At 36.4% G+C, this 6430-nt stretch overlaps 1 long non-coding RNA gene across 1 annotated transcript; it reads right to left on the reverse strand.

Moving 5' to 3' along the window:
* Positions 1–417: 417 nt before the first annotated feature.
* On the reverse strand, positions 418–6015 carry LOC102995642 (uncharacterized). The gene is made up of 5 exons (XR_447930.2): positions 5873–6015; positions 4788–4831; positions 3260–3319; positions 1236–1300; positions 418–1120 (listed from the first exon to the last, which is right to left on the reverse strand). It is a non-coding gene; the product is annotated as an uncharacterized lncRNA (long non-coding RNA).
* Positions 6016–6430: the final 415 nt, after the last annotated feature.

Raw genomic sequence — 6430 nt, forward strand, 5'->3', positions numbered from 1 at the left:
CCAGATTCATCCATTTATTTATTCTTTCAGCATATTTATTGCACACTCCTTAAGTGTATAGTGGGCTGGAGATTCAGAGATGACGGAGATAAAGAACTTGCCATCAAATTACTGATACTACATGGGGAAATTAAGTTTCAAACAGTTTCTGATTTATACCACACAATCTAAGCAGCATAAGGGAAAATTAAATATATTTATTTTTTGATTCTTTAGTTAAACAGGGTAATTCAAACATACAATAGGTTACAATTTTCTTACTTTTCATTGTTAAGATAGATTATGGCAAAAGAAAAACTTCGATTAATAAAAAGAAGTGTGTATTTTAATGGAAACAGTCGGACTTTGAGTTAAAAAAGAAAAAAGTGGGGCTTTATCTGCTAAAACTGTGAGACCTTTAAATGCAAAATACCAGACATCTGGTTACTGCAGCCTCAGGGCCACCGCAAGAAGCAGGCCAGAAAAAGGACTGTCATTCTTACAAATCCTGACCTCAGACTTGGCATGAAGCCGAAGTGTTTTAGTATTTGGCCCTGTTATTTTATTGACACATGTCAAATAATTCTAATTTATGGCCATTTATTCCTACATCTTGAGGTTCAGCTTTGCAACACACAATGGAATTCAATACAATGATAATGTTAATATTAGAGCCAAGCAAAATGAGAACTAACTTTTATGTCGAGCTTCAGGAGTAACAGGGAGAATCATAAAGGGTTTAAGTGTTTTGGTTGTTTACTAATTCTGTGGCCTGTGAATGTACTTGTAGCTTTACTAGATGTAGCATTTTTTTACATTAAAAATCCAGGGATACAACTTGAGTTAATAGCTTATGACTATAAAATATGTCATAGGCAAAAGACTGAAGTTTACATTAGATAAAAAATAATCCATGGAAAGAATTCTCAGTGAGGGTCCAATCTTGATGAAAGAGTTTACACATTATTTTTGATAGATGAATATCTTATATTTGAAGGAATCTCGGAAAAATAGTCTCAGTTTCACTCTGCCATCTATGCCAGTATTGAATATCATTATTGTTGGCCATTTTCTCATTTATTTTCACATATTAGGCAATTTTCCATTTAAACCAATAACTTCTTATTTGTTGGTCCTCAAACTGAAATAAAAGTGCACAAAATGAACAACTATGGGTGAATTTTCTGAATAGCAATGCAAAAATTCTGAGATAAAAATTAGCAAACAGAATCCAACAGCACATTTTAAAAAGTTACCTTCCAGATTGTAAGTATGATTTAATATTAGGAAATCCACTGGTTCGATCACCATATTAATAGTTCTATGGAAGAAAATCACATTTCAAATATTTAAATAGTGAGAAAGCATTCAAAGATATTCCTTCCTTGACTTTATAATATATATATTTCATCCCCCAAGCTAGCATTTTATATAATTTGGAAACACTGGACCTATTCCTACTGAAAACAGGGATAAAAAACAGGAAAACCCACATTACATTGGAGATATTAAACAATGCAATCAGAAAGAAGGTGGTATTTAAAATAGTAATCATAAAGGTAGACCTTTAGAGTTACTATTTTAAATATCATCATCTTTTTCATTGTAACTTTAACTGACTTTGTGTGTGTGTGTGTGTGTGCGTGTGTGTGTGTGTGTGAAAATGGATGAGAGAATACACAGACAGGTGAGGAAGAATGCTCATCAACAAACACATTAATAGTCATTATTTCTCATATATGCAAAGGGGTATTTTGGAAATTTTTGACTTTCTTCTTTATTCTTTACTGGATATTACCTGAATTTTATTTTACAGAGAATATATAGTTTTAAACTAAAATTGCTTAGAAAAAACAATGTTTTTTTAAAGGTCCTTTAAGGTGGAATTATATAACTTAGATATTGACTTGGATGTAAAGTCAAATTACCCTAACCACAAGATATGATATGATATGATACAGATATCTGGCATCGCATAACTTACTGCTCAGTCTTTCTAGTAATTCTCAGATTTCAAGGCAGTAAAAATCACCTAAGATTCATCAGGTTTAATAGACAGCAACTGTCCTTAGTATTAGATTAAATATAGAATAAGGAATAGACAAGGGGTTGTCCACCATTCCTTTCTGAATTGGAAATGATATGCTTAAACATTTTCCTTAAGTGAGTTACGCACAGAGGAAGACATGGAACCCAGTTACTAACCTAAAATCCTTTTCTCCTAACCCAACTTGAGAGAATTGTTTTAATAGCACGTTTTCATTTTAATCATTTAAAAATCTTTCCAGGGGCTTCCCTGGTGGCACAGTGGTTGCGCGTCCGCCTGCCGATGCAGGGGAACCGGGTTCGCGCCCCGGTCTGGTGGGATTCCACGTGCCGCGGAGCGGCTGGGCCCGTGAGCCATGGCCGCTGAGCCTGCGCGTCCGGAGCCTGTGCTCCGCGACGGGAGAGGCCGCAGCAGAGGGAGGCCCGCATACCACAAAAAAAAAAAAAAAAAAAAAAATCTTTCCAGTTGTAGGAAAGGATGAGATCCTTCTAGCATCTGATAAAGTCTTTCCACAAATATATAATTCAACTTATTAAATACATATTTAATGACGTTCCACTGTGCCAGGTACTATTTTATGTTTCAGGATCCATGAGTCTTGACGAGTAAGGCTCTATGCTAGAGGGGCTAGAAGGGAAGACTCATGCGTCCACAAATAGGTGCCATGAAGTATTTGGAGACACAAAGGAAGGGAAGTTCTTATACTGGGGTTGGGGGATAGAAACCAGAAAAGATTCTTTCCAGTTGAAGGAAAGGATGAGATCCTTCTAGCATCTGATAAAGTCTTTCCACAAATATATAATTCAACTTATTAAATACATATTTAATGACGTTCCACTGTGCCAGGTACTATTTTATGTTTCAGGATCCATGAGTCTTGACGAGTGAGGCTCTATGCTAGAGGGGCTAGAAGGGAAGACTCATGCGTCCACAAATAGGTGCCATGAAGTATTTGGAGACACAAAGGAAGGGAAGTTCTTATACTGGGGTTGGGGGATAGAAACCAGAAAAGATTGAATGTGGAATTAATGCTTGAATTTATTATTAAAAGCTGAGTGTGGCTTTTAAGCAAACAGCTGAGCGATTTGTATGGGCAAATCATGGAGGTAAAGAGCTAAGAGTTGAGTATGATTGGATATTATGAAATAAACAGAGGAGAGGAGGAGATAGGCAAGGGGCAAAGCCACCTCACGCAGGGCCTTGTTTTCAGGCAAAGAACCCATCAGTACTCACCCTATTCTTTGGATCCAGTGAGCTCCTCCTTATGTCTTGACTGGTGAACTCTTATAGAGCCTGCAAGACTCAAATGAAAAAGCATCTCTTCTTTGGTGCCACCACTGGTGTAGCACTTTCAACAAAGCACTTATTACACAGACAGTTGTGTGGTGACTAAAGCACAAGTAAATCATGTTAACTGGATTATTATGGTGAAGTCAGAAAAAAAACCTCATCTGTTAGCATAGGCCATATTCTTGGTGTAAAAGGATATACCTGGGTAGAAGATTATGCTGGGTTCAGGCAACTGACTTTCACTAGTACTTTCATTAAGTAGGTTGTGATTCAGTGATTCAGAAGGACATTAGTTTCCCACCTGCTTTTACCCCTCAAAGGTCTATTTTTCTTAACAGAGTCACACCCAGAGATTTGGTTCTGTATGAAGTTTGCACTTCCATTAAGATTTAATGCACTCTTAAATTTTAATTCAGTTTGTTCTTTTTATAGGCCCCAAGCACAGGTGTATTCAGGTTACACTGGTCATTGTGACATTATGTTATTTTAAGCAATGATACTGCTTTTGCTGAAAAATAGGTTAAATGTGTATAGAAATGGCTTTGTATAGAGTTTTTTTTTTGCTGAAATTATTCAGGTGTTACAATAACCATGTCACCTATATTTTAATAAAATAATTCATAAGAGATATTTATGGCATCAACTATTCTATCTCTGGGAGCATTTTAACTTGTAACATGTCTATAATGCAAACAAAAATGAACAAACACACGAACAGAAACCTGGGAGAACCAGCTACAAGATGTAGACTCTAAAAGTTAAAGTTATTACTTTATTAGAGAAATCTGACTCGTTAACTACTTAGCCTATATTACTCAGCCAACATATTGTGCTGGGATCATAGTAGGTACATAAAAATGTAATAAATGTCTATGAAACTAAACTGAGGTGTTACACATTATGGAGACTATGAAGAAATTAAACAAAAATTCCACTCTCAACGAATGAAACATATATTTAGAGATATGACACAGAGAAAGCAGAGGTTTCCAGAGACGGGGATTTCAGAGGCTCTCTTGTCCAAACTCTTTAAGTCACAGTTGAGGAAGCACAGGCCCCAAGGGGACAAGTGACTTGCCTAGAACTAGCCATGGGCCCTCCAAAGGAAAAGGCACAAGGGACAAGCAGAATCACATCTAAGGCAAATGCAAAATCAACTGATTTACATTCAAAAATACATAGAACATAAAAGAGAATGAAATAATGTCATTTGCAGCAACATAGATGGACCTAGAGATTGTCATACTGAGTGAAGTAAGTTAGAGAAGGACAAATACCATATGATATTGCTTATATGTGGAATCTAAAAAAATGGTACAAATGAACTTTTACAAAACAGAAATAGAGTCACAGACATAGAAAACAAACTTATGGTTACCAAAGGGAAAAGGAGGGTAGGGGAGGGATAAATTAGGAGATTGGGATTAACATATACACACCACTATATATAAAATAGATTACTAATACGGACCTTCTGTATAGCACAGGGAACTCTGCTCATTACTCTGTAATGACCTATATGGGAAAAGAATGTAAAAAAGAATGTATATATGTATATGTATAACTGATTCACTTTGCTGTACACTTGAAACGAACACAACATTGTAAATCAATTATACTCCAATAAAAATTTTTTTAATACATAAAGATGACTGAGTCACATGAAAATATCAAACAACATTTGCAACATATGGAGGAGACGTAGCCTTAAAGCCCTGAAATCAACTGTGCCATGACTGACTATCCCCATCCCACAACCATCCCCCATACCCTTGGCCTCCTGTCCCAGTTCCTGGGAGAAGCACTAGCCATTCACTCGTGCCCACAGAAATCCATGCCCAGCTGGTAGGGCTGGTAGGATGTCAGTTGAGGAGCATTACTACAGGTTTGAATGGTAATAAGTCAGGAGCCAGGGCTCAGAATTGGTGCTAACATCCTTCTGGTTCCATCCTCCTCTCTTTCTTCCATCTTTCCCCCTGTTTCTCCCAGGATAAAAACTAAATATAGCGGTCTTTATCTCTGAGAGGTGGAATTTTAGTGATTTTAGAGACAGAAAAAATAATTTACTATAGCCTTTGAATTTTATACTGTTTATATTATTTTATAATAAAAAATCAAAACAGTAAGCCCTCCTACTAAAAAAGAAATGCAGTTAATTTGATGCAATCCACTTACTGGACCATAACCTAATGATGTTCAGTTTTTTAAAAATCACATGATGCATTCAATAGACCTTCCCTTGTTAAAAAAGTTAAGATCAAAGGATGGAACACTTTATTGGTAAGAATTTCTCAAATTCACCAACTGATACATTTGTTTTATTTTATAACCATTTGTTTTTATTGTTATGATCTCTTCCTTCTACGTATTTTGACAAGAGAAAATAGTAAGGGGACATAAACCATTAAATACAATTTGGCATATTTTTTAAAATTTTGTTTTTCAGACGTTTTTCACATGTAACTCATTTTAACCAAACAATGTCTGTTATTAAGCTTGGGGCTCTTTTCATTTTACCAATGATAAACTGAGATAGAGAACAATTGAGTGCCTTACTTCATTTAAAGATGTGACCAAACACAACATTTTTGGCCTGGGGAAGAACCAACATCTTGTCTTAGGTAGCAGGAAGTCTGCCCAAGCAGGCCTTTCCATCCATACGGGTAACCCAGTGAGAACTCTGCCCTCTCTGGAAGCATGCCTCATGGTCACACAAAGTGGTGTGTCATCCCTTCTGTCTGTCTTGTGACCTAGAGTTGACACAATAGAACAAATCTTTGTTTTAAAAACTTTATACTGTGATCCATTAATGGGGTTATGAAATCAGTTTAGTAGATTGCCATCAGGAATTTTTTAAAGAGAAATACAATGATGTCAGTTTTTCTAAATGTGTCCAGTGAACTTGAAGGAGCAAACATGAAGATCTTTTACATCTATCTACCTGTATGAGTCAGCTGAGGCTGCCACAACAAAATACCACACACTCGACAGCTTAAACAACAGAAATTTATTTTTTCACACCTCTGGAGGCCAGAGTCCAAGATAAATGTCCTGGTACGGCTGGTTTCTCCTGAGGCCTCTCTCAGTGGCTTGCAGACAGCAGGCTTCTCGCTG

Source organism: Physeter macrocephalus, chromosome 15 (genome assembly GCF_002837175.3).
Source record: "Physeter macrocephalus isolate SW-GA chromosome 15, ASM283717v5, whole genome shotgun sequence".
NCBI classification, from domain to species: domain Eukaryota; kingdom Metazoa; phylum Chordata; class Mammalia; order Artiodactyla; family Physeteridae; genus Physeter; species Physeter macrocephalus.